The following is a 24,210-nucleotide window of genomic DNA, read 5'->3' on the forward strand; positions in this document are numbered from 1 at the left end:
TGTGTGTAGTGTGTGTGTGTGTAGTGTGTGTGTAGTGTGTGTGTTGAGTGTGTAGTGTGTGTAGTGTGTGTGTAGTGTGTGTGTGTGTGGTGTAGTGTGTGTAGTGTGTGTGTGTGTGTGTGTGTAGTGTGTGTGTGTGTGTGTAGTGTGTGTAGTGTGTGTGTGTGTGTGTAGTGTGTAGTGTGTGTAGTGTGTGTGTAGTGTGTGTGTGTGTGTAGTGTGTGTGTGTGTGTGTTGTGTGTGTGTGTGTGTGTAGTGTGTGTGTGTGTGTAGTGTGTGTGTGTAGTGTGTGTAGTGTGTGTAGTGTGTGTGTAGTGTGTGTGTGGTGTGTGTGTAGTGTGTGTGTGTAGTGTGTGTGTGTGGTGTGTGTGTAGTGTGTGTGTAGTGTGTGTGTGTGTGTAGTGTGTGTGTGTGTGTATTGTGTGTTGTGTGTGTGTGTAGTGTGTGTAGTGTTGTGTGGTAGTGTGTGTGTAGTGTGTGTGTGTGTGTGTGTGTAGTGGTGTGTGTGTGTGTAGTGTGTGTGTGTGTAGTGTGTGTGTGTAGTGTGTGTAGTGGTGTGTGTGTAGTGTGTGTGTGTAGTGTGTGTGTAGTGTGTAGTGTGTGTGGTGTGTGTAGTGTGTGTGTGTAGTGTGTGTGTGTGTGTGTGTGTGTGTGTAGTGTGTGTGTGTAGTGTGTGTGTGTGTAGTGTGTAGTGTGTGTGTGTGTGTGTGTGTGTAGTGTGTGTGTAGTGTGTGTGTAGTGTGTGTGTAGTGTGTGTAGTGTGTAGTGTGTGTAGTGTGTGTGTAGTGTGTGTAGTGTGTGTAGTGTGTGTGTAGTGTGTGTGTAGTGTGTAGTGTGTGTGTGTGTGTAGTGTGTGTGTGTGTGTGTGTGTAGTGTGTGTGTGTGTGTGTGTGTGTGTGTAGTGTGTGTAGTGTGTGTGTGTGTGTAGTGTGTGTGTGTGTGTAGTGTGTGTGTGTAGTGTGTGTGTGTGTGTAGTGTGTGTGTGTGTGTGTGTGTAGTGTGTGTAGTGTGTGTGTGGTGTGTGTGTGTAGTGTGTGTGTGTAGTGTGTGTAGTGTGTGTGTAGTGTGTGTGTGTGTGGTGTGTGTGTAGTGTGTGTGTGTGTGTGTGTGTGTAGTGTGTGTGTGTGTAGTGTGTGTGTGTGTAGTGTGTGTGTAGTGTGTAGTGTGTGTAGTGTGTGTGTGTAGTGTGTGTAGTGTGTAGTGTGTGTGTGTGTGTGTGTAGTGTGTGTAGTGTGTGTGTGTGTAGTGTGTGTGTAGTGTGTGTAGTGTGTGTAGTGTGTGTAGTGTGTGTGTAGTGTGTGTGTAGTGTGTGTGTGTGTAGTGTGTGTGTGTGTGTGTAGTGTGTAGTGTGTGTGTAGTGTGTTGTGTGTGTGTAGTGTAGTGTGTGTGTGTGTGTATGTGTAGTGTGGTGTGTGTGTGTGTGTGTGTAGTGTGTGTGTGTGTGTGTGTAGTGTGTGTGTGTGTGTAGTGTGTGTGTGTGTAGTGTGTGTGTGTAGTGTGTGTGTGTGTGTGTGTAGTGTGTGTAGTGTGTGTGTAGTGTGTGTGTGTGTGTGTGTGTGTGTGTAGTGTGTGTAGTGTGTGTGTAGTGTGTTATGTGTAGTGTGTGTGTAGTGTGTGTGTAGTGTGTGTGTGTGTGTGTGTGTGTGTGTGGTAGTGTGTGTAGTGTGTGTGTGTGTGTAGTGTGTGTGTGTAGTGTGTGTGTGTAGTGTGTGTGTGTGTGTGTGTGTGTGTGTGTGTGTGTGTGTAGTGTGTGTGGTGTGTAGTGTGTAGTGTGTAGTGTGTGTAGTGTGTGTAGTGTGTGTAGTGTGTGTGTAGTGTGTGTGTAGTGTGTGTAGTGTGTGTGTAGTGTGTGTGTAGTGTGTAGTGTGTGTGTAGTGTTGTGGTGTGTGTGTAGTGTGTGTGTGTGTAGTGTGTGTGTGTAGTGTGTGTGTAGTGTGTGTGTGTAGTGTGTGTAGTGTGAGTGTAGTGTGTGGTGTGTGTAGTGTGTGTGTGTGTGTAGTGTGTGTGTGTGTAGTGTGTGTGTGTAGTGTGTGTAGTGTGTGTGTAGTGTGTAGTGTGTGTAGTGTGTGTAGTGTGTAGTGTGTGTGTAGTGTGTTTGTGAGGATAGCTGCCTATCTTCAGACCCCCCCAAATAAAAATAAAGTAGAAATAAAGAACGCTAACCAGGACTTGACTAACTGTAAATCTCTCTGAATAAAAGCGGCTGCTAAATGACAAAAAAAATGTCAAATGTAATGTAAACATGTATAGCTTATTTTCTGCTCAAGTGGTTCCTCTGTTCCCCTGTTCCCCTGTTCCTCTGTGCCTCTGTTCCTCTGTTCCCCTGTTCCCCTGTTCCCCTGTTCCTCTGTTCCCCTGTTCCCCTGTTCCCCTGTTCCCCTGTTCCTCTGTTCCCTGTTCCTCTGTTCCTCTGTTCCCCTGTTCCTCTGTTCCCCTGTTCCCCTGTTCCTCTGTTCCTCTGTTCCTCTGTTCCTCTGTGACTCTGTTCCCCTGTTCCCCTGTTCCTCTGTTCCCTGTTCCCTGTTCCTCTGTTCCCCTGTTCCCTGTTCCTCTGTTCCCCTGTTCCTCTGTTCCCCTGTTCCCCTGTTCCTCTGTTCCCCTGTTCCCCTGTTCCTCTGTTCCCCTGTTCCTCTGTGCCTCTGTTCCCCTGTTCCTCTGTTCCCTCTGTTCCCCTGTTCCTCTGTTCCCCTGTTCCCCTGTTCCTCTGTTCCCCTGTTCCTCTGTTCCTCTGTTCCCCTGTTCCTCTGTTCCTCTGTTCCCCTGTTCCTCTGTTCCCCTGTTCCCCTGTTCCTCTGTTCCCCTGTTCCCCTGTTCCTCTGTTCCTCTGTTCCCCTGTTCCTCTGTTCCTCTGTTCCCCTGTTCCTCTGTTCCTCTACAATCTACCAGGACCTCTAGTCAGGGGTATAAATACTGTCTCTGTGCCTCTACAATCTACCAGGACCTCTAGTCAGGGGTATAAATACTGTCTCTGTCCCTCTACAATCTACCAGGACCTCTAGTCAGGGGGTATAAATACTGTCTCTGTTCCTCTGTTCCTCTACAATCTACCAGGACCTCTAGTCAGGGGGTATAAATACTGTCTCTGTTCCTCTACAATCTACCAGGACCTCTAGTCAGGGGTATAAATACTGTCTCTGTTCCTCTGTTCCTCTACAATCTACCAGGACCTCTAGTCAGGGGTATAAATACTGTCTCTGTTCCTCTACAATCTACCAGGACCTCTAGTCAGGGGTATAAATACTGTCTCTGTCCCTCTACAGTCTACCAGGACCTCTAGTCAGGGGTATAAATACTGTCTCTGTCCCTCTACAATCTACCAGGACCTCTAGTCAGGGTATAAATACTGTCTCTGTCCCTCTACAATCTACCAGGACCTCTAGTCAGGGGGTATAAATACTGTCTCTGTCCCTCTGTTCCTCTTCAATCTACCAGGACCTCTAGTCAGGGGTATAAATACTGTCTCTGTCCCTCTGTTCTCTTCAATCTACCAGGACCTCTAGTCAGGGGTATAAATACTGTCTCTGTGCCTCTACAATCTACCAGGACCTCTAGTCAGGGGTATAAATACTGTCTCTGTCCCTCTGTTCCTCTTCAATCTACCAGGACCTCTAGTCAGGGGTATAAATACTGTCTCTGTGCCTCTACAATCTACCAGGACCTCCAGTCAGGGGTATAAATACTGTCTCTGTTCCTCTGTTCCTCTACAATCTACCAGGACCTCTAGTCAGGGGTATAAATACTGTCTCTGTTCCTCTACAATCTACCAGGACCTCTAGTCAGGGGTATAAATACTGTCTCTGTTCCTCTGGTCCTCTACAATCTACCAGGACCTCTAGTCAGGGGTATAAATACTGTCTCTGTTCCTCTGGTCCTCTACAATCTACCAGGACCTCTAGTCAGGGGTATAAATACTGTCTCTGTTCCTCTACAATCTACCAGGACCTCCAGTCAGGGGTATAAATACTGTCTCTGTTCCTCTACAATCTACCAGGACCTCTAGTCAGGGGTATAAATACTGTCTCTGTCCCTCTACAGTCTACCAGGGTCAAGGGTTTAAATATTGTCCTCAACTCAAAGTCCCAGCACAGCAACACAGGCAGGCAGCAGAATGTATGTTTGAAGTAGAGCAGAGAGTAACAGCGCTCTCCCTCTGTCGCCTCCACCCCTTGACACCAGTGTGTCGTGAAAAACAGTTGCGGGGTCAACAACAGTTGAATGGTCGGTTCGTCTTCAAAATAAAAGTCCCCCCACTGAAACAGATGGAAACGGATTATATTTTTGGAATCATGCCACACTGGTACAAGATAATGCTAAACAAGTTTGGAATGTTGTTATATGAATTCAATAAAATACAATAATTATATATTTTTTTTAATGTTGAAATTGTAATGTGGATGTATAGTCTATCAAGAGAACATTCCTGGTGCTTATCAAGAGAACATTCCTGGTGCTTATCAAGAGAACATTCCTGGTGTTTATCAAGAGAACATTCCTGGTGCTTATCAAGAGAACATTCCTGGTGTTTATCAAGAGAACATTCCTGGTGCTTATCAAGAGAACATTCCCGGTGTTTATCAAGAGAACATTCCTGGTGCTTATCAAGAGAACATTCCTGGTGCTTATCAAGAGAACATTCCTGGTGCTTATCAAGAGAACATTCCTGGTGCTTATCAAGAGAACATCCCCGGTGCTTATCAAGAGAACATTCCTGGTGCTTATCAAGAGAACATTCCTGGTGTTTATCAAGAGAACATTCCTGGTGTTTATCAAGAGAACATTCCTGGTGTTTATCAAGAGAACATTCCTGGTGTTTATCAAGAGAACATTCCTGGTGCTTATCAAGAGAACATTCCTGGTGTTTATCAAGAGAACATTCCTGGTGCTTATCAAGAGAACATTCCTGGTGCTTATCAAGAGAACATTCCTGGTGCTTATCAAGAGAACATTCCTGGTGTTTATCAAGAGAACATTCCTGGTGTTTATCAAGAGAACATTCCTGGTGTTTATCAAGAGAACATTCCTGGTGCTTATCAAGAGAACATTCCTGGTGTTTACCAAGAGAACATTCCTGGTGTTTATCAAGAGAACATTCCTGGTGCTTATCAAGAGAACATTCCTGGTGCTTATCAAGAGAACATTCCTGGTGCTTATCAAGAGAACATTCCTGGTGTTTATCAAGAGAACATTCCTGGTGTTTATCAAGAGAACATTCCTGGTGCTTATCAAGAGAACATTCCCGGTGTTTATCAAGAGAACATTCCTGGTGCTTATCAAGAGAACATTCCTGGTGCTTATCAAGAGAACATCCCCGGTGCTTATCAAGAGAACATTCCTGGTGCTTATCAAGAGAACATTCCTGGTGTTTATCAAGAGAACATTCCTGGTGTTTATCAAGAGAACATTCCTGGTGTTTATCAAGAGAACATTCCTGGTGTTTATCAAGAGAACATTCCTGGTGCTTATCAAGAGAACATTCCTGGTGTTTATCAAGAGAACATTCCTGGTGCTTATCAAGAGAACATTCCTGGTGCTTATCAAGAGAACATTCCTGGTAAGTTTATCAAGAGAACATTCCTGGTGCTTATCAAGAGAACATTCCTGGTGCTTATCAAGAGAACATTCTGGTGTTTATCAAGAGAACATTCCTGGTGTTTATCAAGAGAACATTCCTGGTGTTTACCAAGAGAACATTCCTGGTGTTTATCAAGAGAACATTCCTGGTGCTTATCAAGAGAACATTCCTGGTGCTTATCAAGAGAACATTCCTGGTGCTTATCAAGAGAACATTCCTGGTGTTTTCAAGAGAACATTCCTGGTGCTTATCAAGAGAACATTCCTGGTGCTTATCAAGAGAACATTCCTGGTGCTTATCAAGAGAACATTCCTGGTGTTTATCAAGAGAACATTCCTGGTGTTTATCAAGAGAACATTCCTGGTGTTTATCAAGAGAACATTCCTGGTGCTGTATCAAGAGAACATTCCTGGTGTTTGCCAAGAGAACATTCCTGGTGTTTATCAAGAGAACATTCCTGATGCTTATCAAGAGAACATTCATCCCTACTGCCTCTGATCTGGAGGACTCACTAAACAGAGAACGTCCCTGGTCATCCCTACTGCCTCTGATCTCTGGAGGACTCACTAAACAGAGAACATCCTGGTCATCCCTACTGCCTCTGATCTGGAGGACTCACTAAACAGAGAACATCCCTGGTCATCCCTACTGCCTCTGATCTGGAGGACTCACTAAACAGAACATCCCTGGTCATCCCCTACTGTCTCGATCTGGAGGACTCACTAAACAGAGAAACATCCCTGGTGCTGATACCTCTGATCTGGAGGACTCAAATGGATCTATACAGACCCAGTGCACTACTTTAGGAATATTCCACTGCTGTCATCTGTTTGCACGTTTCAATCGGGGACTTTTATTTTGGAAGGTTAAACACAGATTCCACTATGGTTGCTCATGTTAATGTTGTTAATGACACACGTTTCGTCTCCCTCCCCCCCCTCTCTTCTGCTTTGGCCTCCCCTTCCCTTCTTTCCCTCGCTCCCTCCTCCCCTCCTCCCTCCCCCTCCCTCCCCCCCCCCCTCTTCTCCCCTCCCTCCCCCCCCCCCTCCCCCCCCCCCCTCCCCTTCCTTGTTTCCCCTCCCCCCTCTCCCCCCTCTCCTCTCCCCTCCCCGCCCCTCCCCTGTTCCCTCTCTCCTCCTTTCCCTTCTTCCTTTCTTTTTCTCCTCCTCTCTCTGCCCCTCTCCCTCTCCTCTCTCCCCCCTTCCCTCTCCTTTCTCGTTTCTTCTCCTCCCCTCCTCCCTTTCCCCCCCCCCTCCTCTCCCTCCCCCCCCCCCCCCTCCTCTCCCTCCTCCCCCTTTTCTCCCCCCTCCCCCTCCCCTCCTCCTCTCCGCCCCTTCCCTCCCTCCCCCCCCCCCCCTCCCCTCTCTCCCCCCCCCCCTCCTCTCCCCGCGCGCTCCCTTCCCTCTCTCCTCTTTCTTTCCCGCCTCCCTCCCCCCCCCCGCTCTCCCTCTCCTCCCCCCCCTTCCCCTCCCCGCTCTCCGGTCCAGTCCACCCTCCTCTCCCCCCGCCCTCCTCTCTCTCCCCCTCCCTCCTCTCCTTCCTCCCTCCCCTCCCTCTCCTCTCCCCTCCCCTCCCCCTCCTCTCCTCTCCCTCCCCCTCCCCGCCTCCCTCCCCTCTCCTCTCCTCTCCTCCTCCCGCCCTCCTCTTTCCCTTTCCCCCTCCCCTCCTCCTCCCCCTCCCCCTCTCCCCCTCCCTCTCCCCCTCCCCCCCTCCCCTCCTCCCCTCTCCCTTTTCCCTCCTCCTTCCTCTCCTCCCTCCCTCTCTCCCCGCCCGCGCTCCCTCTTTCCTCCTCTCCCTTTCCTCTCCCCTCTTCTCTCCTCCTCCCCCGCCCCCTCCCCCCCCTCTCCTCTCCCTCCCCCTCCCTCTTCTCCTCCTCTCCCCGCTCCCGGTCCAGTCCCAGCTCTTCTCCACTGAACAGGCGAAAAACATTTTCGTGAAGAATAAAGTTGTTTCTAAAGACCTGAGCTGTTTCCCGAGATCTGTTTTACTATGTGGAAACATAAACTGGCGTTGGGAGACTCCGTGGTTTGTTTTATCCTTCTGTGGCGCTTTACTCACGCTCATCGATGTAAGTGAAACTTGATTTTAGCTTTTGATCGTCGGATAACTGAAAAATGGACATATGTGGAAAAGTAAAAGGGCTGCTTCTTGGAGGTTGTTGTTTTAAATGTGGCTTTTACAAGATCAGCTATTTCTACTTTTTAAAGAACCAACCGAAACCCGTCACCAAACAACTACCTTATATCCGTCAAAGCCAACGAATAACGGTAACATCCATACCAAAATACAACTTTTCATGCGTCGAAGCCAAAGAATGAATCGGTAACTTCAGTTACCAAAATACAATTTATATCCGTCAAAAGCCAAAGAACAACGGTAATCTAGTTACTAAAATACAGCAACTTATATCGGTCAAAGCCAAAGAATAACGGTAACTAGTTACTTAAAATACAACTTATATCCGTCAAAAGCCAAAGAACGAACGGTAACTAGTTTCTAAAATAAGCAATTTATATCTCAAAAGCCAAAGAATGAACGGAAATTCAGTTACTGAAATACAACTTTTCAGTAAGTCGAAGCTAAAGAATGAACGTGTAACTTCAGTTACTAAAATATGCCAACCTATACCCGCCAAAAGCCAAAGAATGAAACGGTAAACTAGTTACTAAAATACAACTTATATCGGTCAAAAGCCAAAGAATGAACGGCAACTTCCATACTAAAATACAAACTTTCATGCGTCGAAGCCAAAGCTACTTTTCACAGCATGTTATAAAACTCAGGAGAAATATGTTTGAGCTGGTGTATGTCGACAGCCAGACAACAGGTGATCTGATGTTTATAGACTTTTCCTGAACCTTCGGAAAGATGACTGACTGACACTCCGTTAGATTTATTTGCTTATTTTTTTTTTTACTAAATGCTTTGATTTGAAACAAAACCACGTGTTTGGGGCAACCCCGCCAAACACGAACAAAGGCCTGTTGAGAAATTACCAACCGTTTAACCCCAATGTGATCCAAATTGTCTCATCAATCCAACATGTGGAAAATAACACATGCCACCGTTAACAGAAACTCCTTTTCTCATCCTGCTGTTAACACAAGTAATAACAATGTATCAACACGGCCTTCCCGTGGGCTCGTTGGTAGAGCATGGTGTTAGCAACGCCAGGGTTGTGGGGTTCGATTCCCAACGGGGGCCAGTCCAAGTGCATGAAATGAAATGTATGCGTATTCACTACCGTAAGCCCCACCGGATAAGAGCATCTGTAAAATGACTAAAATGTAAATGAGCGTAATCAGTACCGTGAATTCTGCTGTAGTTTTTTTGAACAATGATGATCCAGCCATCGCATACCAGTTGATTGCGTAATCTTGACTATAGACAAAAGGGAAAAAGGCACATTTAGATGTGTAGAATCAACTAGTATTTTGATGCCTGCATGATTTGATTCGTTTTTAGCAAGTCACCACCAACGCCGCGGGAGCCAACGTACCACTGAATTATGAAGCATGCTAGCCAACTCACTCTTTAACGGCCAAAAACATTTTTTAAAGAAAAGTACATCCCAGGAAGCCCTGTCACGTGCCGGTCGAAAGCAGAGCAATGTTCGTTGCCCACATTTTATTTAATCTCTGAAATATGCTGCACATAAATAAATCCGAACACACAAAACAACAAATCGCACGCAGAGTGAGAAACAAACACGACTCAAAGATACCCTCCACAAAACCCCAGGTGAAAAAAAACATATTTAGTATGATTCCAATAGAGGACAACGAGACCATTATTCTAATTGGAGAGATCATAACCAAACAAACCAACATAGAAATAAGGCAACCAGAACCTAAGAACACAGAAATAGAAAAACATAGAAAACAATTTACTTCTACCATAGAAAATAACATTCTTACTCAATGGCACGTGACAAGCTTTCCTAAATATCTAACAGGTATGTATGTTATCTGATCGTAGTACTTAGTGAACCGTATTAATATTGTAATGCCTGAAAATAGAACAGAGTGTTTCAGAACGTGACCAATGTCAGTAAATCATGAAATGGCTAAGTTAGTTAGCGGTGTCGCGCACAAAAAAAGCGTTTCAATCGGTGACGCCACCGTCGAGACCTGGAGAAGTTAGTCTTCTTGCTGCAAGGCCGCTGTGTGGCGCTGGCGGCAACGCTGCTCGCGGGGTGTCGGATGTTGATGCGGCGAATCCGTTCCCAGCCCGGTTGGGCGCAGAGAGGGGACGAAGTTGAAACCAGCACACTTGCAGGTTACGACCGGGAAGAATTTACGCCTTATGATTCCCCTTCCCCTTCTGCAAGTGTAGTTACCAAAGCACACACCTAATTAATATGTAAATTCAACCGAATTGTCGTGCTCCCGCTCCTCTGGCACTGAGGCGGCCAGGCTGTCTATCATTACGCACATTATCCTGTTCACCATCATTACGCACACCGTTCACATCAACACCTGTTACCATCATGACGCACACCTGTTCACATCATTACGCACACCTGCTCACCATCATATACGCACACCTGTCACCATCATTACCGCACACCCGCCCCACCATCACACCTGTTACCATCATTACGCACAACTCGTTCACCTCATTACGCACCACCTGTCACGCATCAATTACGTCACACCCGTCACCAGTCACTGGTCGCACACCCAGTCACCATCACATCCTGTCACCATCAATTTCGCACACCTGTCACCATCATTACCGCACACCCGTCACCATCACACCTGCTGTCACCATCATTACCCGCACACCTGTCACCACATTACGCGATCACCTGTCACCATCACTACGCACACCGTCACCATCATTACCGCCAGACGTCGGGCGCCTATTGTGAAACGCAGCCGCGATGGAGTGGACCAAAAGGCAGCGGGCTGAGGTGCCCATATTTACGCTTTATTAGAGACACCGAACAAAAACAAGAAAAACGAACAGCCAGACAGCATTGCGAGTACTAAAACACTACAGCAGTGCAAAAACAACTTCCCACAAAGGGACAGGTGTAAAAAACAAGGTTTTAGTGGATCAATCAGCTAAACAACGATGTACAAGCTGTTGTTCCTTCGATTGGAGAGCCACACTGCAGGCCAAAAACAAAGTAAATACACAACATAGAAAAATACACTATAGAAATACAAAACACAGAACAATACCCAAACAAAAACCCCGAACACATAAAACAACTATTCTCTTATACGTCGCCACTCACCAAACCACAATAACAAATAACCCTTTATACCGGGCCAGACGCGACACATTGACTCCCCCTAGACCCTTCACTTTAATGCGATCGCCTTCTATATCTGTCCGTTCCTCAGTTTGTTCCCTGTGTCAGCCGTTACCGTCGCTGGGTTTTATCCCACGTTCAGACGCTGTCCTTGCTTTGTTTTTCGGGCCCGTGTTTATTAACCGCTAACTTCTCCCTTTTTTACTTGTTTTCCGCCTTCCAAAGCGTCTCGTCTCTTCATTTCACAACCAATAGAAATATAGGAACATTGGAATAATATTTACATTTACTTTAATATTTAAGCAGACGCTTCTTATCCAGAGAGCGACTTTAAAAAACGTTTCTGGAGTTTTGCACAGGGGAAAACATAAATCTCGAGGCTATATCGAAGCAGATGCTTATTTCCGAGTCGACTCAGAACAGGGCCTTCCAGTTTCTGTCCCGGCACCGCAGAGCCAACGCCTGTTTGAGGAGAGTAAGAAAGGTAACCTGGAGAGAGAATGAATGAGGAGCCGGCAACAAGGAAGAGGCGCGGGAGATCTTTGAGACCCACCCAGAGACGGTGTGAGTGGCTCCTGAGGGGCCCCTGCGCAACACCAGTTACAAGATGGCCATGTCAGGAGAGACCTGGGGAGAGAGAGAGGGGTCGCCACTGCCAGATGGTGATGTCAGGAGAGACCGGGGAGAAGAGAGGCTCGTTACGATGCTGTGATGTCAGAGGAGACTCTGGGGGAGAGGAGAGGGTCAGCCACCAGATGGTGACAAGCCAGGGAGAGACCCGGGAGAGAGAGAGAGGGTTGTCACTTAGATGGTGATGTCAGGAGACCTGGGGAGAGAGAGGGGCGCGCCACTAGATGGCCGCACAGTGTCAGGAGAGACCTGGGGAGAGAGGGGAGAGGGCTGCGCCGCTGATGGTGGGGATCAGGGAGAGCGGGAGAGAGAGAGGTCGCTTACCGGTGGATGCAGTGATGTCAGGAGAGACCTGGGGAGAGAGAGAGAGTGGCTGCCGCTTCAGACGGTCATGTCAGAGAGAGGGGAGAGAGAGTGGTCGCCACTAGATGGTGATGTCAGTGTGTGTGTGTGTGTGTGTGTGTGTGTGTGTGTGTGTGTGTGTGTGTGTGTGTGTGTGTGGTGTGTGTGTGTGTGTGTGTGTGTGTCTGTGTTGTGTGTGTGTGTGTGTGTGTGTGTGTGTGTGTGTATGCGCCTGTGTGTGTGTGTGTGGTGCGTGTCTGTGTGTGTTGTGTGTGTGTGTGTGTGCGTCTGTGTGTGTCTGTGCTGTGTGTGTGTGTGTGTGTGTGTGTGTGGGTGTGTGCGTGTCTGTGCAGAGTTGTGTGTGTCTGTGTGTGTGTGTGTGTGTGTGTGTGTCTGTGTGTGTGTGCGTGTGCGTGTCTGTGTGTGTGTGTGTGTGTGTGTATGTAACAGACTCCAGGTCATTGGATTCCGTTCCCACGTGTGTTTGTCTACGCTTGTGATCTACTCCTCACGGCTCAGTGTCGACGTAGCTGATTAATGTCTCCTCTTTTCGGGTTTTTTACAGAATATTTCTATCCTTAATATGTTAGAAAGCTTTCAACCGTTCTTGCACTCAGCTGAAGTGTTTTCACCCACATTTACATTAGTAACATCTAGTGATACAGAATCTAGCTAAACCTCAGCCTCATTTTCTCAAAGTAGTTACTATACAGACTGATGCCAGCTAATATGATCCCACCAAATTGTGTTACTTTGTCTTTGTCTGATGATATGTGACTGATTGCTAGCTAATATAACCCCACCGTGTTGTTGTCTGTTCACCGATGATACGACCGGATGCCAGCCAATATAACCCCACCGTGTTGCTAAGGTTCGTCTGACGATGGCGTGACCGATGCCAGCTAATATAACCCCACTGTGTTGCTGTCTGTCTGATGATATGACTGGCCAGCTAAATATAACCCCACTGTGTTGCTGTCTGTCTGATGATATGACTGATTACTATTAACCCCTGATTATGATGCCAGCTAATATAACCCCACTGTGTTGCTGGCGTTCTGATGATATGACTGATGCCACAATATACTGCTGAAATAGCATACCCCACCTGTGTTGCTGGGTTGTCGTCTGATGATATGACTGATGCCAGCTAAGACAACCGCACCGTGTTAAGCGTTACCCGACCATCACGACCTTATGCCAGCTAATATAACCCCACTGTGTTGCTGTTCGGTTCGGATGATATGACTGATGCCAGCTTAATATAAATCCCTGGCAATCCCCGTGTTGCTGTCTGATGATATGACTGATGCCAGCTAATATAACCCCACCCGTGTTGCTGTTGGGACGATATGATGACGCCAGCTAATATAACCCCACCGTGTTGCTGTCCGTCTGATGATATGACCGATGCCACCAATTACACCCCGACTGTATTGCTGGCTGTCTGCCCATGATATGACTGGATGCCAGCCAATATAACCCCTACCGCATAAGCTATTCGATGATATGACTGATGCCAGCTAACATAAACCCCACTGTGTTGCTGTCTGTCCGATGATATGACTGATGCCAGCTGATATAAACCGTTGCCAGTGTTCGTCTGATGATGACTGATGCCAGCCAATATAAACCCCCCACTGTTGTTGCCTGTCTGATGATACGCGACTGATGCCAGCCAATATAACCCCACCGTATTGCTGTGTGATGATATGACCGACAGCTAATATAACAACCCCACCGTATTGCTGTTGCACCTGATGATATGACTGATGCCAGCTAACATAACCCCACCTCGTGTTGCTGTCCGCCTGATGACAAGGACTGATGCCAGCTAATACGCAAACCACGGGGTTAAAGCTTCTGTCTGATGATATGACTGATGCCAGCTGCAAGCCAACCCCTACTGTGTTGCTGTCTGTCCGATGTGCGACTCGATGCCAGCTAATATAACCCCACTGTGCTGCTGTCCGTCTTGATGATAAGCACTGGATGCCATCTAACATAACCCCACTGTCGTTGTGTCTGTCCGATGATACGACTGATGCCAGCTAATCATAACCCCACCGTGTTGCTGTCTGGTCGATGTACGCGACTACGCCACTAATATAACCACCAGGTGCTTCTGTTGATGATATGACTGATGCCAGCTAATATAACCCACTGTGTTGCCGTCCCGACGACGCGACCGATGCCAGCTGATATAAAACCCGTGTTGCTGTTGTCAATTGATGATGACTGGATGCCAGCCAATATAACCCCACTGGAAGTTGCTGTCCGTCTGATGATATGACTGATGCCAGCTAATATAACCCCACCGTATTGCTGTCCGTCTGATGATGCGACTGATGCCAGCCAATATAACCCACTGTATTGCCGTCCGATGATATGAGACAGCTAATATAACCCCACTGTGTTGCCGTCGTTGACAGATAGACCGATGCCGAATAATATAACCTCACCAAAGTTGCTGTCCGACATGACTGACGCCAGCCAACATAATCCCCACCGTGTTGCCGCCCGACGAGCGGACCGATGCCAGCTAATATAACCCCACTGTATTGCTGCCTGATGAGACGACCGATGCCAGCTAATATAACCCACCGTATTGCTGTCCGATGATATGACCGATGTGCCAGCTAATATAACCCCACTAGTATTGCTGTCTCGATGATGGCGACTGGATGCCAGCCAATATAACCCCCACTGTATTGCTGTTCGATGATAAGACTGATGCCAGCTAATATAACCCCACCGTATTGGGTTGTTCGATGATACACGACTGATGCCAGATAATATAACCCCACTGTATTGTGTTGCTGTCTGATGGATATGACTAAAGCTAGTGAGGAGATATGACCCTCCAGCTTCAGAGATGTTTGTGAAGTTCGGAGTGACTGATGCTAGCTGATATAAACCCCACTGTATTGTGTTTCAGCTTATCTGGCTTCGCATTGTGTGGGCACTGCAACAACCACAACTTCTGGAGACTCCAGCGTCCCTTCAAAACTCTCAGGACTTGGTCAAAGGCCGGTAAATCGTAGAGATGGTCATATGGACCTGTGCCAAAGGTTGGTAAACGTTAGAGATGGTCAGGACCTGTGTCAAAGGTTGGTAAAGGTTAGATGGTCAGACTGTGTCAAAGGTTGGTAAACGTTAGAGATGGTCAGCACCTGTGTAAAGGTTGGTAAACGTTGGGAGATGGTCAGGACTTGTGTCAAAGGTTGGTAAAGGTTAGAGACGGTGGTTTGGGGTTCAGATGTTAGGGCCACGGGTTGGTTTAGGGGTAGGTGTCAGCTCCACCGGGCCGTATGTTTGACTCCCCCTGCTTAGGTAGGTGCCAGCTCACCGGGTCATGTTTGACCCCTGGTTTAGGGTAGGGGGTGCTGGCCCACCGTGGGCCATGCCTGACTCCCTTGGTTTAGGTAGGGTGCCAGCCCACCGGCCGTATGTTTGACTCCCTGGTTTAGGGTAGGTGCTGGCTCACCGGGCCGTATGTTTGACTCCCCGGGTTTAGGGTAGGGTGCTGGCCCACCGGCCGTATGTTTGGACCCTGGTTTAGGTAGGGGATGTCATTCACCGGCCGTATGTTTTGGACTCCCTGGTTTAGGTAGGGTGCTAGCCCCACCTGGCCGTATGTTTGACCCCCGGTTTAGGGGTAGGGTGCCAGCCCACCGGCCGCATGCTTGACCCTGGTTTAGGGGTAGGGTATTGGCCACCAGGTATAGTCATGTCCTGTCTGAATACCTGTATGTGTTCTGTATAGTCCTGTCCTGTCTGAATACCTGTATGTGTTCTTTATAGTCATGTCCTGTCTGGATACCTGTATGTGTTCTGTATATTCATGTTACCTGTCTGGATACCTGTATGTGTTCTGTATAGTCCTTGTTTCGATACCTGGGTGTGTGTTCTGTATAGTCCTGTCTGAATACCTGTATATGTTCTTTATAGTCCTGTCTGGATACCTGTATGTGTTCTATATAGTCATGTCTTGTCTGGATACCTGTATGTGTTCTGTATAGTCCTTGCTCAGATAACTGTATGTCCTCTGTATAGTCCTGTCTGGATACCTGTTGTGTTCTGTATAGTCATGTCCTGTCTGGATACCTGTATGTGTTCTGTATAGTCCTGTCTGGTTACTGTATGTGTTCTAAAAAGGTCCTGTCTGAATACCTGTATGTGTTCTGTATAGTCCTGTCTTTCGATACCTGTATGTGTTCTGTATAGTCCTGTCCTGTCTCGATACCTGTATGTTTCTTAAGCAATAAGCTGTCCTGTCTGAATACCCTTATGTGTTCTGTATATTCATGTCCTGTCTGGTTACCTGTATGTAAGTTCTGTATAGTCCTGTTCGGATACCTGTATGTGTTCTGTATAGTCCTGTCCTGTCTGGATACCTGTATGTGTTCTGTATAGTCCTGTCCCGTTCAGATACCTTCTCTGTATGTGTTCTGTATAGTCCTGTCTGGATACCTGTATGATACCAGTGTGTGTGTGTGTGTGTGTGCGTGTGCGTCGTGTGTGTGTGTGGCGTATATATGTGGGTGTGTGTGTGTGTGCGTGTGTGTGTGCGTGCGTGTGCGTGTGTGTGTGTGTGTGTGTGTTAGTTCTGCAGAGATCAGTGACCAGTGCCTGGCTTCCGTGTTACAAGGGGTTCTGAACGCTGCATCGATGGCCAGGCGTCCCACACCTGTCAGTGTCGACTAGGCTGTGTGGTGGAAGGGCCCCATGGCTCAGGAGGATGGTAGGTAACCAGACAGACAGGTTGTGGACAGGTGTCCTCTGTCTGTCAGTGCTTCCATCAGGCTGAAGGGCCCTCGCTGGCTGTGAGTATGGTAGGTACCAGACAGATGAGGGTTAGACAGGTGTCCTTCACCTGTCAGTGTCGAACAGCTGCAGCGGCCCCGCGTTGTGAGGATGGTGGTAAAAATTTCAGACAGACAGGGTTAAGACACAGGTGTCCTTCACCTAAGTCAGTGCTCGACTCAGGCTGAAGGGCCCTGCCAACAAGAGGATGAAGAAAGTACCAGACAGACAGGTGCTGACAGGTGTCCCGTTCGTCAGTGCTCAACCAGGCTGGAAGGGCCCACTTGTGAGGATGGTAGGCACCAGACAGAGGGTTAGACAGGTGTCCCTCTCACCTGTCAGTGTCGACTCAGGCTAAAAGGGCTCCGCTGTGAGTGATGGTAGGCACCCTGGCATGGTATAGGCCGACAGGTGTCCTTCACCTGTCAGTGTCGCATCAGGCTGAAAGGGCCCTGCACAGAGATGCAGTGGTAGGGGGTACCAGACAGACAGGGTTAGACAGGTGTCCTTCCGCCTGTCAGTGCTCTAATTACCAGGCTGAAAGGGCCCAAGGCCAGAGGATGAAACACAGACAGGGTTAGACAGGTCCCTTCACTGTCAGTGTCACCAGGCTGGAAGGGCCCATGCATGTGAGGACGGTGGTAGGTACCAGAGATAAGAGGAGGGTTAGACAGGTGTCCTTCGCCTGTCAGTGTCGACTCAGGCTGGAAGGGCCCGCGCTGTGAGGATGGTAGGTATACCACCAGACAGACAGGGTTAGACAGGTGTCCCTTCTCAGCCTGTCAGTGCTCCACTCAGGCTGGAAGGGTCCAAGGCTCAGAAGGATGAAATGTTGACAGACAGGGTTAGACAGGTATCCTTCCTCCGTCAGTTTCACCAGGCTGGCGCTCCATGGCCAGAGGATGGTAGGTACCAGACAGGGACAGGTTTCCCCATACTAAAGATCTTTCCTGGTCAGTCCTGCTTAATACTGGGTCCTGGCTTAATACTGGTCCTGGGCTTAATGCATTGGGTCCTGGGCTATTTACTAGTCCCACTTAATACTGGGTCCTGGCTTAAGGCTAACCTACTTAATACTTCAGCCCTGGCTTACTGGGTCCACTAATACCGGGGTCCTACTTAATACTGTATCTGGCTTAATACTGGTTTCTATTTAATACTTATAGCACTACTTATACTGGAATCTGCCTTAATACTGGGTCCTACTTAATATCAGTCCGGTTTAATATTTCGGATCCTTACTAATACTGGGTCCTGGCTTAACAGTCCATTTGCAATATCAGTCCCATTTAATACTGGGTCCTGGCTTAATACTGGGTCCTGGCTTAATACTGTCCTGGGTTTGAACATTGGGTCCTACTTAAAACTGGGTCCTGCTTAATTGGTCCTGGCTTAATACTGGGTCCTGCTTAATACTGGGTCCCGCTTAATACTGGGTCCCACAGCACGGGTCCTGGCTTAATACTGGGTCCTACTTAATACTGGGTCCTGGCCTCATCATCACTGGGTCCTACTTCTAATACTGGTCCTGGCTTAATACTGGGTCCTGGCTTAATACCGTCCAATTTAATGGGTCCTGGTTTAATACTGGTTCTACTTAATATCAGTCCTTAGTTTAATATCAGTCCTAGTTTAAAACTGGGTCCCAAACTTCACCTACTGGTAATACTGGGTCCTGGCTTATCATTGGTCCCGGCTTAATATCAGTCCTACTTAATACTGGGTCCTGGCTTAATACTGGGTCCTGGCTTAATACTGGGTCCTACTTAATACTGGGTCCTGGCTTAATATTGGGTCCTACTAATACTGGGTCCTGGCTTAATACTGGTCCTGGCTTTAATACTGTCCTATTAATACTGTCCTGGCTTAATACTGGGTCCTGGCTTAATACTGGGTCCTACTTAATACTGGGTCCCGCTTAATATTGGGTCCTACTTAATACTGGGTCCTGGCTAATACTGGGTCCTGGCTTAATACTGGGTCCTACTTAATACTGGGTCCTGGCTTAATACTGGGTCCTGCTTAATACTGAGTCCTGGCTTAATACTGGGTCCTACTTAATACTGGGTCCTGGCTTTAATACTGGGTCCTGGCTTAATACTGGGTCCTGGCTTAATACTGGGTCCTACTTCTAATACTGGGTCCTGGCCTATCACTGGGTCCTGGCTTAATACTGGGTCCTGGCTTTCAACACTTGGGTCCATTTTAACACTGGGTCCTGGCTTAATACTGGGTCCTACTTTATCACTGGGTCCTGGCTACTGGGTCCTGGCCAATACTGGGTCCTGGCTTAACATCAACCTACTTCTAATACTGGGTCCTGGCTTAATACTGGGTCCTGGCTTAATACTGGGTCCTGGCTTAATACTGGGTCCTGGCTTCTGGGTCTCAGCTAATACTGGGTCCTTACTTAATACTGGGTCCTGGCTTAATACTTGGTCGCTGGTTTGAATCCGCCCTCAACAGCTATTGTGAAAGCTGCTGATGTTGCTGATTTACGAATGCTCCTTCCAGAACAGAACAGAAGTTTATAGTCAATAAATCCATGTTTTTGTTATTATTGAATAATGACGTTATTGATTGTTTTATTGATCGTGACATCTACCGCGTTCGACCCAGGCCGGCGTTCAGAAGTGTTACAACTCCCCGGTTCCTTCCGCTGTATGTGTGATGATGGTCAGACCTGTTCAGAACCAACGATGATCCACTGTACAGGTAACAGTGTGAAAAGACCGGTTCAGAACCAACGACAAGATCCACTGTACAGGTAACAGTGTTCAGTACCGGGTTCAGAACCAACGACAAGATCCACTGTACAGGCATGAAAAGTTTCAGTACCGGTTCAGAACCAACGACAAGATCCACTGTACAGGCAACAGGTAGTGTTATATAGATCCACTGTAACAGGTAACAATTACTGCCAGATAGATCCACTGTACAGGTAACAGGTAGTGTTATAGATCCACTGTACAGGTAACAATTACTGTTATATAGATCCACTGCACAGTAACAGGTAGTGTTATATAGATCCACTGTACAGGTAACAATTACTGTTATATGATCCACTGTTACAGGTTATAGTGTTATAGATCTAATTAAAAAGAAAAGAGAATGTTATATAGATCCACTGTACAGGTAAACATGTTCTGTTATATAGATCCACTGTACAGGTATCAGGTACTGTTATAGATCCACCGTACAGGTAACAGGTGTGTTGTGGATCCACTGTACAGGTAAACAGTAGTGTTATATAGAACTACTGTACAGGTAATACCATTGTTATATAGATCTACCTGTACAGGTAATATATGTGGTGCGTTATATAGATCCACTGTACAGGTAACAGGTAGTGTTATATAGATCCACTGTACAGGTAACAGGTAGTGTTATATTAGATCCACTCAGCACAGGTCTGTTATATATGATCCATCACAGTAACAGGTAGTGTTATATAGATCCATCATATTATAGTGTTATATAGATCCACTGTACAGGTAACAATTACTGTTATATAGATCCACTGTACAGGTAACAGGTAGTGTTATATAGATCCACTGTACAGGCAATAATTACTGTTTATATAGATCCAACAGGCCAGCGCAACAGGTGTTATATAGATCTCACTGTACAGGTAACAATTACTGCTATATAGATCCACTGTACAGGTAACAGGTAGTGTTATATAGATCCACTGTACAGGTAACAATTACTGTTATATAGATCCACTGTACAGGCAACAGGTAGTGCGCAGATTCACTGTACAGGTGTTAGGTTCTGTTATATAGATCACTGCGCCAGGCACCAGGTCTGTTATAGATCCACTCGTACAGGTAACAGGTTCTGTTATATAGATCCACTGTACAGGTAACAATTACTGTTATATAGATCCACTGTACAGGTTGCTATAGAAAATATACAGATCCACCGTACAGGTAATACCAACTGCTATATAGATCCAATTGTACAGGTAACAGGTAGTGTACAGCAGATCCACTGCAAAGAGTAAAACAGGTTCTATGAGAGATCTGACTGGTATATACAGGTCTGTTGAAGATCTATCGTAACAGGCAACAGGTTCGTTATAGATCCACTGTACAGGTAACAGGTTCGTGTTATATAGATCCACTGTACAGGTAATATCATTGCCAGAGGATCCACTGTACAGGTAACAGGTAGTGTTATATAGATCCACTGTACAGGTAACAGGTTCTGTTATATATAGACCCATCGTACAGGCAATAGGTCTCTGTTATATAGATCCAAACTGTAAATATAACAATTACTGTTATAGATCCACTGTACAGGTTACAGGTAGTGCCATAGATCCACTGTACAGGTAACAGGTTCTGTTATATAGACCACCGTACAGGTAACAATTACTGTTATATAGATCCACTGTACAGGTAACAGGTAGTGTTATAGATCCACTGTACAGGTATCGGTTCTGTTATATAGATCCATTGTGTAACAGGTCTTTGCTTATATAGATCCACTGTACAGGTAACAGGTTCTGTTATATAGATCCACTGTACAGGTAACAATTACTTGTTATATAAATCCACTGTATATAAGTTACAGGTAGTGTTATATAGATCCACACTGTACAGGTAACAGGTTCTGTTATAGATCCACTGTACAGGTAACAGGTAGTGTTATATAGATCCACTGTACAGGTTACAGGTAGTGTTATATAGATCCACTGCACAGTAACAGGTAGTGTTATATAGATCCACTGTACAGGTAACAGGTAGTGTTATAGATCCACCGGCACAGGTAACAGGTTCTGTTATATAGATCCACTGTACAGGTAACAGGTTCTGTTATATAGATCCACTGTACAGGTAACAATTACTGTTATATAGATCCACTGTACAGGTAACAATTACTGTTATATAGATCCACTGTTATAACAGGTTCTTGTTATATAGATCCACTAGTACAGGTAACAGGTAGTGTTATATAGATCCACTGTACAGGCAACAGGTTCTGTTATATAGATCCACTGTACAGGTAACAATTACTGTTATATAGATCCACTGTACAAGGTTGCGGTAGTGTTATAGTGATCCACTGTAAAGGGTGGTAACAGATAGTGTTGAGTATAGATCCACTGTACAGGCACCAGGCAGTGTTATATAGATCCAATGTACAGGTAACAGCCTCATTATAGATCCACGTGCGGTAACAATTAATGTTACATAGATCCACTGTACAGGTTACAGGTAGTGCCACACAGATCCGCCTGTGTTATAACAGGTTCTGTTATGAGGATCCACTGCAGGTAACAGGTGTGTTATACAGATCCACTGCAAAGTGTAAAGTTACAGGTAGTGTTATATAGATCCACTGTACAGGTACAGGCAAAGCTATATAGATCCACTGTACAGGTAACAGGTAGTGTTATATAGATCCACTGTACAGTGCAACAGGTTCTGTTATATAGATCCACTGAAGCAGGTAACAGGTTCTGTTATATAGATCCACTGCACAGGTAACAATTACTGTTATAGATCCACTGTGTTGCAGTAACAATTAATGTTATAGATCTACCTGTACAGGTAATAGTTCATGAGCATAGATCCACTGTACAGGTAACAGGTAGTGTTATATAGATCCACTGTACAGGTAACAGGTTCTGCTTATATCCACTGTACAGGTAACAATCATTGTTATATAGATCCACTGTACAGGTTACAGGTAGTGTTATATAGATCCAACTGTAATAAGTAACAGAGTGTTATATGATCCACTGTACAGAAAAGGTAGTGCGTTATAGATTCAACGCAGGTAACAGGTTCTGTTGGTATAGATCCACTGTACAGGTAATAATTACTGTTATAGATCCACTGTACAGGTTACAGGTAGTGTTATATAGATCCACTGTACAGTAACAGGTTCTGTTGAGGATAGATCCACTGTACAGGTAACAGGTAGTGTTATATAGATCCACTGTACAGGTTAAGGTAGTGTTATATAGATCCACTGTACAGGTAACAGGTAGTATATAGATCCAATGTACAGTGGGTAACAGGTTCTAATAGACTATAGCTTAGACTGTAGTTTAGAATCTAGTTTAGAATCTAGAGTTGAGTTGCAGGCCCAAACTTCAGTTCAGACTCCAGATTTGCAGGCCCGAATTTAAATTTAGACTAACAGAGCAGAATAGCAGACCAGCAGTGTTACAGTGGCGGAAAGTATTTTGATCCCCTGTGATTTTGTACGCTTGCCCACTGGAAAAGAAATGATCAGTCTATAATTGTATATGGGAGGTTTATTTGAACAGTGAGAGACAGAATAACAATCCAGAAAAACACATGTTACAAATCTTATAAATTGATTTGCATTTTAATGAGGAAATAAGTAGACCCCCCCTCTCAATCAGAAAAGATTTCTGAGCTCCCAGGTGTCTTTCCTGCAAGGTCGTAGCTGAGGATTAGGAGCACACTCTGGTGTGCTCCTAATCTCAGCTTGAACCTGTATAAAAGACTACCTGTCTACAGAAGCAATCAATCAATCAGATTCCAAACTCTCCACAATGGCCAAGACCAAAAGAGCTCTCCAAGGATGTCAAACAGGACAAGATTGCAGACCTACACAAGGCTGGAATGGGCTACAAGACCATCGCTAAGCAAAAGCTTGGTGAGAAGGGACACAGTTGGTGCAATTATTCACCAAATGGAAGAAACACAAAAGAACTGTCAATCTCCTCGGCCTGGGGACTCCATGTAAGATCTCACCTCGTGGAGGTTGCGAAGATCATGAGAACGGTGAGAATCAGCCCAGAACTACACGGGAGGATCTTGTCAATGATCTCAAGGCAGCTGGGAACATAGTCACCAAGAAAACAATTGGTAATACACTACACCCGTGAAGGACTGAAATCCTGCAGCTACTTGCAAGGTCCCCCTGCTCAAGAAAGCACATCTCACATGCCCGTCGAAGTTTGCCAATGAACATCTGAATAATTCAGAGGACAACTGGGTGAAAGTGTTGTGGGTCAGATGAGACCAAAATGGAGACTCTTTGGCATCAACTCAACTCATGTGTTTGGAGGAGAGAGGAATGCACTGCCTATGACCCCAAGAACACCATCCCCACCGTCAAACATGGAGGTGGAAACATTATGATCTTTGGGGGTGTTTTTCCTAAGGGGACAGGACAACTTCAACGCATCAAAGGACGATCGACGGGCACATTACTCGGTCAAATCTTGGGTGAGAACATCCTTCCCTCAGCCAGGGCATTGAAAATGGGTCATTGATAGTATCCCCAGCATGACAATGACCCAAAACACACGGCCAAGGCAACAAAGGAGTGGCTCAAGAAGATAGCACAATAAGGTCCTGGAGTGGCCTAGCCAGTCTCCAGACCTTAATCCCATAGAAAATCTGTGGAGGGAGCTGAAGGTTCGAGGCAAGCAAACGTCAGCCTCAAAACCTTAATGACTTGGAGAAGATCTGCAAAGAGGAGTGGGACAAAATCCCTCCTGAGATGTGTGTGCAAACCGGTGGCCAACTACAAGAAACGTCTGACCTCTGTGATTGCCAACAAGGGTTTTGCCACCAAGTACTAAGTCATGTTTGGCAGAGGGGGTCAA

At 46.3% G+C, this 24,210-nt stretch overlaps 1 pseudogene; it reads left to right on the forward strand.

Annotated features, from left to right (window-relative positions):
- Window positions 1–16,535: 16,535 nt before the first annotated feature.
- LOC123727738 (vitamin K-dependent protein S-like) overlaps window positions 16,536–24,210 on the forward strand; it is a 32,805-nt pseudogene continuing 25,130 nt past the window's right edge.

Source organism: Salmo salar, chromosome ssa16 (genome assembly GCF_905237065.1).
Source record: "Salmo salar chromosome ssa16, Ssal_v3.1, whole genome shotgun sequence".
Classification (NCBI taxonomy): domain Eukaryota; kingdom Metazoa; phylum Chordata; class Actinopteri; order Salmoniformes; family Salmonidae; genus Salmo; species Salmo salar.